Here is a 14,582-nt window from a genome sequence, read left to right as displayed (position 1 = left end):
GTGCAGCATGGCTGTTTGATCATGAAAAGTTGATAAGGTCTTTCAAGATTTATCCTGAAGACTTTGATGACTCATTCTTCAAGACCAATGTATTTGAAGAGAAAAGGAATAAAACATTGGACTTAGAAGGGTTATGGAAGAAGGTTGCTAGCAAAGAAAAGGAGTATAGATGTGACTACTGCAAGATTTCAACATTTGTTTGAAAGCTTGAATATTGGAAACAATGGTGCATCTACCTCAAGACAGAACATTGAAGAAGCACCAGAGTTTCATGATGGTGAAACAGATTTGATCATTGAAGAACCAGAAATCAATGAATCAAATCTTGACACAATTGTTTCTGTTGATATGATAGTTCAAACTCCCTATGTAGAAAAGAATCATCCCTCTGAAAACATCATTGGAGATATAAATGAAAGAGTTACAAGAAGCCACTCTGAAATTGCAAACATCTGTTTATACTCCTGCTTTCTATCCCAAATAGAACCAAAGAACATTGTTCAAGCTCTAAAGGACAACAGTTGAGTGGAGGAAATGCAGGAGGAATTGGCACAGTTCAGATATCTACATGTTTGGGATCTGGTTGATAGGCCAAGAAACAGGTCAGCAATTGGCACAAAATGGGTTTTCAGAAACAAAAAGGGATGAAAGGGGTTTGGTGATTAAGAATAAGGCTAGAATTGTGGCACTGGGATGCCTTCAAGAAGAAGGAATAGATTTTGAGGAAGTCTTTGCACCTGTTGCAAGACTTGAGGCTATCAGGATTTTCCTTGCATATGCTGCCTCAAAGAACATTAGAGTGTTCTAGCTTGACGTTAAGTCTGCATTCCTAAATGGGAAGATTGATTAAGAGGTGTATGTTGCTCAACCTCCAGGTTTTGAGGATCCAATGCATCCAAACAGGGTGTATAAGCTAAATAAAGCCCTTTATGGATTGCATCAGGCTTCTAGAGCATGGTATGATGAGCTGTCAAATCATCTTCTTGAAATGGTTTTAAAATGGGAGCCATTGACAAGACCCTCTTCTACAAAAGAAAGGGTTCAGAGTTGATACTATTACAAGTCTATGTGGATGATATCATCTTTTGTTCAACAAATGAACAAATGTGTATGGAGTTTGAAGAGGTAGTGAAGTCCAAGTACAGCATGAGCTCTATGGGAGAAATGAACTTCTTTCTGGGACTGCAAGTTCAAAAAAAGGCTGATGGGATCTTCATTCACCAAACTAAATATGTGCAGGATATTTTTAACAAATTCAAATGTCATGAATACAAAACAGCTTCAACTCCAATGGACACCAAAGAAAGATGATTGCTGATGAAAAGGGGAAGCATGTGGATGAACATGAATATAGAGCCAAAATTGGATCCCTGATGTACCTAACTGCTACAAGACCTGACATTATGTATGTTGTGTGTGTCTGTGCAAGATTCCAAGCAAGTCCAAAAGTCTCCCACATGAATGATGTTAAAAGAATATTCAGATATTTGAAGGGAAAACCAGACTTGGGAATTTGGTATCCAAAGAACCAATCCTTTGACCTTATTGCCTACACAGACAGTGATTATGATGGCTGTAACATGAGCAGGAAGTCAACCTCAGGAGGATGTCAATTTTTGGGTGACAGGCTAGTGTCATGGTTTTGGGTGACAGGCTAGTGTCATGGCAATGCAAAAAACAGACAACTGTCTCAATCTCAACTGCAGAAGCTGAATATGTTGCTGCATATGCCTGCTGTGCACAAGTTCTATGGATTCGATACCAAATGCTAGATTATGGTTTGAATTTTCTAAATACCTCTATTTTCATTGATAATACTGCTACACATTTTACTGTTAAGAATCCAGTGCAACATTCTAAAACTAAGCACATTGAAATCAGACATCACTTCATTAGAGACTGTTGTGAAAAAGGTTTGATTGAAATGCAAAGAGTTGATACAAGTGACAATTTGGCAGACCTGTTCACCAAACCACTTGATAGAACCAGGTTCAACTTTCTTTTGAAAGCCCTGGGAATGATCAACTCTGATGAGGTCTAATTAATGATGTGTGCTGAGTTGTGTGTATCTGTATGTGTTAACTGATTATATGTTTAGAGGTCTCGCAAACTGAATGTTTAGTGAATATGCTTGAATATGATGCTTTTTCATGTTGACTGATATGTGCCCTATTTGAATTTATGTGCAAAATTATGTATCTTTGATACTTCTGCATGTTTATCAGTTAATGTGTAGTTGTGATGTCATGATAAGTGCTCTTGATTTGAAATACTTGATTATATACTTATCTGACATTTTTGCTTAAATGCTTGAAATGTGAATTATCTGATCACTTGATGTTATTAGGATATGCTAGACCTTGAATGATAGTTATGTCTGTTTGTCTTAATGATGTTAAGTATGATTAAGATTTGATTATGTTACAACTGTTTGTGTCAAAATTTGTCTTTATGTCAAATTTAAAGATTTCAAATGAATTATCAAATGAATTTTTGCATAATCACAAAATTTTGATCAAAACATGAGCAGATTGTTAATGGTGTGGAGATATGATAATACTATTCAGTTCAAGCTTTAAAGAAGCTTAAAAGGATTTTCAATGAAAAGTCTCAAGAGTTACTTTTGTTGAAAATTATGTCATTTGCTCAAGTTGGAAAGGCATATACTTGTATATTTTGGTCCTGTCATCTGGTTTCAGACAGATAGGATAACCATTAACTAGGAAAACTGAAGGCATTTGGGGCAATCTGTAACTTGTTTTCTATTCATAAACTTAGAACTATGTCTATAATTCTGATTTGAAAGGACATATACTCACATATATGTTTGGTCCTTCTGACCACTTGTGGTCAAACAGAACAACCATTTACCAGTCAAACAGAAGATATTGGGGTGTCTGAATTTAAAACTGTTTAAATATGGGAAATGATAGTACATTGACTACTTAGCCAATCATATAGATTTATTAGGCTAAAATGCCTCTTAGTACAGTCATTAACATGTATGGTTGTTTTCTCATGATATGTAAAATCTAAGGTGATATATACATAAAGAAAATTCTATGATTTATGTGGAGTTACATTGTTGTCTATGCATGTTCCTAGATAAATCTTTTCAAATGATAGGCAGAAAAGTGATTATCCAGTCATACACAAGTCTGTTGGTTTTTGGTTACCCAAAATGAATCGTCTTATAATGAATGACAAAGAACAAATGTGAACTATTTTATTTCAAATGTTTAATCAATTAAAGGTTGATAAATGTTCACAAATTTTTATTGAGAAAATACAAACATGAGGGTTAATTCCAGAACTACAAGGGTGGAGGCAATAATGTAAGTCCTTTAAACGTCCTGAATGAAAGGCCTGTAAGTCCGATTTACGTGGCATGTAAGTCCAACGTTCAACCTCACATATGTTTGTAGATTTGAAAAGAAATATCTCATAAATTTTCAAAAATATGTTTTGTCATTAAAAGTTTTTAACCAAAACCAAGGGGTCAAAGTCAAATTGGGGTGATATGGAGAAAGTCAAATAAGCCTTAAGGATAGATAAGTAGCATCAGAACACAACATGTGTTATCCATTAAATTTTCTGCAAATTAATTAAAACTTAATCATATCACCAAAGAAATGAAAATCATGTTAAGTCTAGACCTGCTGTTGACCTGTCTTTGTAGTCATAATAATTCTGAGAATGAAGTATTGAGAAAGCTACTTAGTCAATATGATCTCATTCCTGAGATCTTTTTCAGTTTACAAAAGAAATTGTTTTGAATTGAAACAACTGAAATTTGATCTCTAAATGCACCATTTGCTCTTAAACTGTGATTTGTAATGATACATAACTGATAAATGTCTCTGACAAGTGGTTTAAGTCAAAAAGTGTTGCATTTTGCCTAAAACAGGTTGAATATGTATGTTCGGACAAGGTTTAATGTTTCCTAACCTTCCCGGGCACAAAACAATTGAATATGGTTGAATATGTATTTTCGGGTAAGGTTTAATGTTTTATAACCTTTCCGAGTACACTTAGATGTTTTTCATCTAGGTTTACTATTTTCGGGCATGTTTTGAAGTATTTGATACTTTTTGAGTAAAGTTACTATTTTAGTCACTTTTCAGGCAAGCCTGGCTGTTTATTTTTGAATATGTATTTCGGGTATGATTTATTGATTTGAAGTTTCTCGGGTAGACTAAACTGTTTAATTTAGTTCCCAGGCATACCTGATGTTTGAATATGATTGTCCTAGCAAGCTTAGTGCTAACATAGGATTGTCGGGCAAGCTCTTTGAAAGTTTAGACTGTAGCACACTTAGGTGTTTTCTGTTAAATCTATTTCCAGACATGCTATGTGTTATTTGTGATTATGATTTCTTTGAAATTACAAGTGTTTCCAAGCAGACCTTGTCTTCCAGGCACACTTTATATTTCGGGTACACTTTTGTTCCCTCAATATATTTGGTAATTTCAAAATTTTACTTTCCTAGTACACTGTCTGCTAGATATCATTTCGGGCACACTTTATACTCTATGAAAGTTTATTCGGGTATACTTTGTAAAAAAGGTTGTTCGGGCACACTATACATTAGGAAGGTTGTTTGGACACACTATGCATCAATGTATACTTGATTGAATGAGTTTCTAATTTTGATAGGGTTTATGCTAGATTGAGTTACTTAATTTATATTTGAGAAATTTATTTGGGTATCCTAATTGATTCCTAGCAAGGATGCTTATTTGATCTTTTATACTTGATTATTTGTCTTGTGATTAAGTTTTCAAGAAATCTGGTATTTCGTGTAAGCTTTCCTCATCTTTGCTTGACTTTAAATTAGTTAACTTGACCAAGCAAGGTTTGTAAGTGGAAGATGCCAGGTAAACTTTGTCAATTAATAATGAAAATTATTTCAGGCAAAGTTTAACCTTTTAATTTTATCGGGTAGGTTTTAAATTGGATAAGATTATTATGTTTGACATCTAATAATTCACTACATGACAAAATGCATTTAAAACCCACTTTCAAAATGTATATAAGAGGGAGTTAGGGATATTTTCAACATTATTTCCCCCCCCCCCCCCTCTCTCTCTCTCTCTCTTTCCACTGCAACCGCTTACTCTCAAAGAAACCCAAACCGACTTATCATATTCGTTTCGAATACAAACCCTAATTTTAATCAGCCCCCTAATTCCGACTCGGTAAGCAATGATAATGTGTTTTCCGATAACGATTAGACAATAATGGGTTTCGATTATGTATTTATATGCTAACACTCTGTTTTGTGTTTAGGTTATTAATTTTGTCGAAGAACAGGTTCTTAATAAAATTTCTCTTTATCTTCTTCAAATTTATAACTTGAAATTTCTTAAAGTAATGAACTTTTATGCTAATTTCGCTTTGAATGTGTTTGATTGTGATGTTCAGATATGGCAGAAGAAGAAGAAGAAGTTCAACCTAAATATGCCTTTGAACCAAAGCACAATATGTGCGCACTGCTGGAGGTCACTCCTGACAATGAGCTAGTTGAGAGAATGATTACTTGGATGGCTAGATCCAATGTAAGGTTTGCTTTCACAGAATGCCCAATCATCTACAGAAATCATTCACTAGATTTATGGCGATCTGCAAGACTTGTTGATGACATAAATGGGAAAAGAATCGAAGCAACTGTTGCAAGCCATGAAATACATGTAACAGAAAGGATGATAAGAAGGTGTTTGCATTTACGTGATGATGACCATAACCATATAAACTTCGATACTGATCATTTGATGAGAATCTTTGAGAAGACGATGGGGTATCAGGGAACTGTCCATGATGGACAATTTCAAAAGGGGATGTTCCCTATGTTGTATAGGTTCTTAGTTCACCATGTGATACAGGGGTTTTCTCCAAGAAAAGGATCATGGACTCTGATGAGTCATAATTTAGCAAATTCCACTGTTGGCGTTATATATGATCTGCCTTTCAATTTCTCAAAGATGATCTTTGATGGCATGATTGGAAATTTGAAGAAGGCAGAAGTTGATAGATTCCTGAAATACCCTAGATTCCTACAGATAATCTTTAACAGGGAATTACAAGATCTGCCCACTATTGGTATGACACATCAGCTTCAGAATCCCAACACTTATAAAAGAATTGCAAATCCAGGAAATGCAAACAGATTCAATCCTAACATTCCATTTGAAATATTACCATGGTTGTTGAACCATGATTTGGAGATTATGTCGGTGCCTGAGTTGAGCTCAGAGGAGGAAGAAAAGGAAGATGATGATGAGGGTGATGATGACAGTTCTGAAGATGGAGATGATGATCATGATGGAAATGAAGGAGGGGCTGGAGTGGCCATGGATGATGTTGCACTGGATCAGGGGGAGCAGCTTGAAGAACCTGAACAACCACCACAAACTTCACCACACCAACCATTACCCACTGACCTACCTATTCCAACACCACCACAATCACCATTACCCATTGACCAACCCATTATACCATCACTACCGCACACTCCACCACATCAAACCACTCAAACCCCTACCCAATCCTTTCCCACTGAAACATCAATTCACACTGATCCATTTATTTCAAGCCCACCTCATAGACAATCACCACCACAAACCATTATCCAAACTCAAACCATAAACCAAGTACAACCTTAATATGAACCTTTCTCTACATCACCACCTACAATCCCACATCCTGAAACAGACCTATTCCAATGAAATTTGGACTTGATGTTACAGAATGCAGAATTAAAGAAGAGGATGAGGAGGTGACCATGGAAAATGTGATGTTGTTAGATCAGTTGGTAAGAGCAAAAATGAGAATTCAAGCCCTGGAGCAGGAGGTTGAGAAAACCTCAACTGCCCCAAACAGGGAGAGAATGTGAATATGACTGCTGATGATGTAATAAATATTGAAACTGAGAAGGAAACAGCTGTAGAGACTGTTAATGGTTTGACATGCATTCTGAATGCATATGATGATGGTGAGGAAAGTGATGAAAGAAATATAGAGGATGTTGATTATGAAGCAGATTCTTCTGATATAGGAGAACAAAATTATGATGTGAATGATGAAGTTATGAATGTGGTATGGAGTGAGGAGGAGGAAGAAATGAGAAATGAACAAGAGACTGAAAATGATATTGAAAAGTTAAATGATGAAGATACTGATGTCTTGACTGATGTAGCAAGTGATAATTTAACTAACATTCAAACTGATGTGATAAATGAAGAAGATGCTGCTACTGAGGAGCTAATACTCACTGAATCTAAACAACATGAAAGCTCCAAGACTGTAGAGTATGATGAGGAAATGGATGAGTTAGATAGAGATATTGATAATTTCCCTCCAGAAAATGAAGAGGAAGAAGTGCAGAAAAGGATGGATAAAGGTAAAGAAAAGGTGACAGAAGAAGAGCCAGTTAAAGCTTATCCTGAGAAAGATATTTTGTTTAAAGATGATGCTGAAGCTGCTGCTGCTGCCTTAAAAGAACATGAAAATATTATGAGAGAAACAAGGGAAAGGGAAATCCTGGCCCAAACTTTGACTCCAGAGGAGCTGGCAGAGCAGAAAGCACTGATCACTCAGGCCAATATTGCTAAAATGATAAATGAAGATGAGGCTGATCAAGATGTGATTGAAGCTTTGATTAATTTGAAGAGAGACGAAGAAGCAGACAATTCCTTAGCTGTGGTGGTTAGCATGTTTCAACCACAAAGCCAACCTGAAAAGAATTCAAATGAAACTGCTGAACCTACCAATTTGAATACTGAAATGATGACTGAAGAGGAGATTGGTGAGTCCACTGCCTCAATGGCTGCAAAGAAATGGGCTCAACAGATTGAAGATGACATCAGACAGAACCCAGATGAATGGGAGTGTGTGGATGATCCCAAGTATGGAAAGAAATACTCAAGAAAAAGGGAAAACCAGAATCATTTATACCAGCTGAAGGAACTGAGTCTGCAAAGAAAGGAAGATGGGATAATCAAAATAAATACTTTGTAGAGACTCCTGATGATGAGACAAGTCCAATTAGGGCAATCCCACTGCAAACCTTGCAACCAGGAGAAAAAGTTCAAGGTGTCCTGATGTGCCTATTGGAAGTGAACCAAACCCAGATCATCCACCTTTTGATGAACCCAAAATAGATGCTGTAAATGACTCAACTGAAAAAGAGGATGAGTCTGATGAATCTGATGATGATGATGATGACAATGATGATCAAAGAAAAGGTGTCAAGACTACCAATGTTGAGTCCCCAAATGTGAAAATGACTGATAAACAAAGGGATAACATTGAGCAGAGTTTCTTGAATGCCAAAATGAACAATCCTTTGATTATGAAGCTGAAGGCACTTGGTGTGAAATTTGAAAGTGTTGCTCATATGAATGATAATGAGTTAAATAAGAGACTTGAGGAAGAAAATGAAAAGATCAAAAGAGCCATGCAACAAAAGAACAAAGATGATCAGAAATACAGAGAATATCTTAGAAGGCATGGTTATTCAGAAAAGGATCTCACACACTTCAAATTTGACAAACTCTAAGACCTTTATAACAGTGAAAGAGCAAAAGTGATAGAAAAATGTGTCAAGGAGAATGAGAAGATTGAAAAGATGGAAACTTTGAAAAATAAGTTTGGAGGTATATGTGGATTCCTTTTGGAAAAGGGATTAAAGCCTGAAATAGTTGACAATCTATCAAGAGAATCAGTGTTGGACCAGTACAATAAACTTAAAAGAAAAGAAAATTTAAAGAGGTTACAAACTGAGAGCTCATCCAAGCAGTCTGAGCCAACTGATGAACCTCAAACAAAGAAAAGAAGAATTCAAACCTTGAGGGAAAAGTTAAAAGAACAAGTCAGACCGGTTGAAACCCCTACCCCATAAGAAGTTAAGCCTGAACCTGATGATGAACCAATTGTTCCTTGGGAGAATGAAGACATGATCAATATTCTAAGGGGCATAATGATTAATCAAAGGGGAATGGATGAAGCCTCATTTGATGCCTTAGAAAAGGAAGATTTGAAAAATCTTTTCTACATTCAAAAGGCTGATTGGGAAAAGGCTCTATGGGAAAGTGAGAACCTTAGAAGCTTTGTTGACGGAGTGTTTGTGCCTGCAGGAAAGTCAAACAATCCTGGGATACAAAAATTGATAAAAATTCTTTGGAAAGTGGCAGGACACAATATTGATTATTCACATTCCACCTGAAATTGTAGAGTCAATCTACATAAAAACTTTCAATTTGGGGCCTAGAAAACCCATGAAGTCTATTCCTTTCAGGCCGCCAATTTCAAGAAGATATCCAAGAGGTGGAAGATGTGGAAGAGGTGAATCTAGTAGGGACGGATCTCAAAGAACAGAAAGACCAGAGTCTAATGTGGATCTTCTAAGAGAACTCTACTATAACTTTGTCACCGAAACACCGAAAGTGATTATGATGAGCAGACAACTTAGAGACATAGTTGTGAGGAGTGATTTTTATGAGTACACTCAAGAACAACTGGAAAGAATGGTCACACTCAATTTGTATGACTATCGAAACAGAATTAAGATGGCTGGAAGACAAATGAATGATCTCTCTAAGTTCTTAAAAGGTGAAGCTGACAAGAGATTCATATTCCTAAAAGAAAAAAGAAGCTGGAAAACTATCCAATTTCATAGATCTAAGAGGACTGGAAAGTTGAAGAAAATGGACATTGCTGAAACGAACTACAAGATGAATGTCAGAGATAGGAATCCGTTGTCAAACATGAATACATGCATCAGTTTTCAAAGAAGAATGACACGCCCCAACTACACCGTTCAAAAGAATGGCATCATTACTAGATTAATTATAAAGAAGATGTTGACCAGTATGTGCTAAGAAACTCTGATGGAAAGGTACTGGAGATAATCAAAACAGATGAAGATCTGATGGATATAAGGGATTTGGTTATTCCAGAAACTCACACTCACTACCAAATCCTTGATACTTTTAGGCTAAGAGCTGCATCAGTAATAGTTGACAGAAGACAAGCTGCCTACAATGAAAGGAAGAGACAAGACCCATAGAGTAGGCTTTATTTTGTAATGTCTTTGGACAGCTTTTGAATATGTAATTATTTATGTCATTTGAATATGTATCTTAATTTTGAATTTGATGTGTATTTTAAATCCTGTGTAACTAACTGTAGAGGTGTTTTGGGACAGCTGAGGTGTTCCAATCTACGGGGAGATTGTTAAGTCAAGATTTGACCCAAAACTGATCAGATTGAAGATTGGAATCTTCTCAACCTCCTCAGAAATGACTAAGTCTAGAACCGGGCACACCTTAGACTTCCGAGAAAGCTTTTACTTAGCCGGGTACGATATTTTATCTATCGGGCAGGGTTTGCAAATTAGTGTATTACCGGGCAAGGTTCACTAGTTTATGCAAGTCCGAGCAATGATCACTTTATCAAGCAAGTCTGTTCTTCATAGCCAAGTAAAGTTCACTCCTGAGTAAGCTTTTGGCTAACCAAGCTCATGAAGCCAAGTGATTGGAAGACCGGGCAAGGTAATCTTTAATAATACAGTGGTCCAAGTTGGCTTGATGTTTTAATGGAATATCTCTAAGTAACATCGGGCAAGGTTCAACTCAAGCAAGGAACAGTGCTACCAAGCACACTTTGCTAATAAGCTATTCTCTAGCAAAGGGTTGAAGGGACCATTGAAGAACAAGGTTGCTCGTAAGGGTTTGTCGGGCAAAGTCTGGCAAACTCAAGAATATTGAAGTCTACCCGGTGAGTATTTTACTTGGTAAAATACTCTTCAAGTAAAGTCTACCCGAAAACTGATCCCAGGCACACTTCTACGTTACCAAGTTCTAAAGGATGGCAGAGCACACAACCTACTCGGAAAGACAAAATTGATGCAAAGCCTACCCGGAAGACTTGTTTTACACTTAGGATAATTTTGAATATGTAATTTGAATATGTTATAGTATTTAGGGTTTCTATAAGGAATGACAGATGTTAAGGAGGTGTCAGGCCTATAAGAGGAATAATTTAGGGCACCCCTCCTAAGGCAGAAAGACTCATTTAATTCAAAAAGAATATTTGAGTGTGAGGGCTGTCTTAGAATAGTACGGACATAACTTTCCTTCAAGAAACCCTAAATCGATTATCCTTTCGTATGATTAACTTTGTATGAATGGAAATCTTTTGAGTGAATCTTTTGTGTGTTAGTTACCTTTGATTATTGATAACAACTACCCTGTTTATTATTGATTTCGCCTTTAATAAACAGTAATCTTTCTAAATATAGCAACCCGTCATTAACTCCCTTGTCGACACATTTATTTGTGTGAGTTATGACATGATTTGAGTAAGATCCAGCTGAAATCGGGGACCTGACATATGTCCTTGATCTGATCACGCACAACTTCCTAATCGTCTTATGCATCATTTTTATTTTAAAATGGTTGAGCTTATTGAGATGCTGCAGTAACATTATCTCTCCTATTTATCATCTTCCTCTGCCATGTATTATGATTGAACCATAACCATTCAATTCGATTGAATTGGAAGATGAACTATAATAGACGAACATATATTGATTAGGTATAATGGTTACACCATAATAACCATTCAATTCAATTGATTGCTAATTGAAGGAATCGTCAATTTCGTGATTGATTATGACTGCACTATTAAGTCCATCAATTACTTGCCCTGTGCACCGCATCCCTATCAAGTCCATCAATTACTTACACTGTGCAACAACCAAAATGTTTACAGCCAAGCACAACAGAAATTAAGCATGAAATATCATTGATAACATAAAGATATGTATACCTTCATCTGTCTTGAATCTTGAACACAGATAGTTCAGTCTCATCATAACTGTTCTTAATAAATCTAGTACCATTTACAGGTTACCAATCAAATTCCCTATCCATTGATGAAAGCAAATTATCAAAAACCTATTATCATTCCAAACAAATGATATCTTAAGTTGATAACATAAACGAGTGCATACCCTGAACAACAACTCCTTCATTGCGTTTTGACATAAACAACCACCATTAGTTGTGTTTTACTGATGGTTACCGTGTCACGTGTATCAAATATCCACAAAAAAACCTGAGCAGAAATTCAAGCCCTAATTTATTTAGATCAGTTTGGTTTAATTTAGTTTATGCAATCTCTCTTTTCTATAAACCCTAGTTCTAGTTTATCACTACAATCAAACTAAAAGTAAAACAACTCAATCCCATTAACATTCAGCGTTTACGATAACAATGGAAAATTAAATTGAGAAACCTCCGTAAATATGCCAACACCGCATTCAATTCCAACTTTGGTGAAGAATATATTTGTATCTAATATGATGTGTTGTAACCAAATAGACTAGCGGTAACATATAACAAATTAATTTAGGAACAAGATAGAGAAATTAAGAACAACATAGGTGATAATACTGAGATGCATTGGTGAGTATAAATAACCAGAGGGGTGAAATAATTGCTCAATCTTCAGTTTAAAAGAGTACCGATTGAATCCCCGAATGAAGATAGCTAGGGCCATTCAGTTTATTATGTATTATAACCGTTCAATTTATTGCAATTAAAGGTAGGAAACAGAACGAACGATGTCTGAGGATGAGCTGGAAAGTCGTCGGCAGTGAACTATAGTTAATATAGCGGTGTCTCGCTGGAAAAGAATCAATTACCATTTTGTCCTCATAATTTGTTTTATATGTAATATTGATATAGATTATATAATACTCAAACTTGCAACTGTTAGTCTTGTGTGTTTAACAATTTATACCTAACATGTTATATGCTTTATTTGAATACATGTCGGAGAGGTCCAACATATTCTCAAACTAGTATGATCATACGCCCGTCGTGTTAGCCATCGTTCAGTTCATCTGACATCGAGCTTACCGACAACATATTTACTTGCTCATTTGGTTAAATTGCTTATCTCACTTGACAAAGTTTGCTCTTTTATATTATTATTATAGTGTCTTAAATCTGGTGTTTTATTCACTCAACCTAGTGTTGACAAAACCTATTTGTATTTTTAACGCATATGCAGGTTATCACATGATATGATTATCAAGATTGTTTGAAGACACTTAGGATTGCATGCTAGAGAGAAGAAACAAGAATTTAGATCTTATTTTGTCTTTACTTATTTAAAAGATATTTTATATGCTATAATTATTTGAAAATTTTTGGATTTATTTAATTTAAATTAATTGATATTATAATGTTAATTATTGCATGATAGTACCTTGAGAGCTGTCAGCAATCAGCTCATGCCCCAACATTTCCGGCTTAGGTTGGGGTATGAAAGTTTGGTATCAGAGCCAAAGGTTTAAGATAGGTCGTTAGTGGTGCCATAGTAACATGCTTTGGAGCCCCATACGTGCTTATCTGTGTACATTTATGTGTTCAAATTAATTGTTTACAACTTTCCTTAGTTAAATTATTTTTGCTTATTATTATATTGTCATGCACACACACACACACACACACAACTCCGAGGCTATGCCTCAACATTCAAAGAAAACTTTTCTTAATTAGATTGCCTTTTATTTTTGAGAAATTTCTTAAAAATTCCCTACTTTTGTTTTTACTCATTCACCTTAAGGCTAGGTAGTATGACAAGTTCCTGTAGTAACTGGAAGGGGGAGAGTACTGTGAGTTGGGCCTTGGCAAACCGGTTCTGAGAAACCAAGGTAAGACGCTATTCCTTACCTGGAGGATAACCTAGCCACAGTACTCGAGCTTATAGGCCAAAGCGGGAACACAACTGTCATATGACCGACACATTAGGTTGTCGAAACGTAACTGCATCAGCGGTTGCATTCCCAAATTTTTTAAACCGAATTCATGGTGGTTCGTGGCTAAATTCGGTCTTTCCGATTATTATGCTTTGTTATTTAAATGGTTAGTTGGGTGAAAAATCCACGGTATCCATGGGCACTCCTACTACCATTCCTCATCTTGTTTTGAATGTTTTTGTTGGAGTTCATTATACGTGATGGTTCACGGGATGCTCCAACTACTCATATTTCTCTCGTTTGTTCGTTATTTAGTTTGGTCGGTTAAAACGCCATGTAACGCTCATGGGCCGACAAACTCTATTGTATTGTTAATTCGATAATTAGTTGGGACATTTAAAATGTCATGTAACGCTCATGGGCTGTCCAACTCAGTTGTTTTATTCGTTTGTTCGTGAGGCCATTCAAACTGCCATGTAAAGCTCATGGAAGGCTGATAAGGTCTAAAATATAAATAATTTATATAATTATATAAATATTTCATATACTTTTGAGTAGCTCTTGGATGTTTTTTATCAAATATATTCGTTGGTGCTCATGTTTTGAATTTGAAATGTTTCAAAAGACAATGTGCTAATATTAATAATTTTATTTTTACTAAACTTGAAACCAACGAGTAATATTCAAATAAATTTTATTTGCTACTAGTACTATTATTATTATTATTATTATTATTATTGGTATTTACATTTAATTTAAATTATGCCATTTGGTTAACAATTACTTGTGAATTACATCTGAGTTGTTATTTAAA

Source organism: Bidens hawaiensis, unplaced genomic scaffold (genome assembly GCF_021521415.1).
Source record: "Bidens hawaiensis isolate Kalapana, Puna unplaced genomic scaffold, B.hawaiensis_p1.1 tig00010699_1, whole genome shotgun sequence".
Classification (NCBI taxonomy): Eukaryota; Viridiplantae; Streptophyta; class Magnoliopsida; order Asterales; family Asteraceae; genus Bidens; species Bidens hawaiensis.
The sequence above is the reverse complement of the archived record's forward strand: the minus strand, read 5'-3'. Positions refer to the sequence as shown.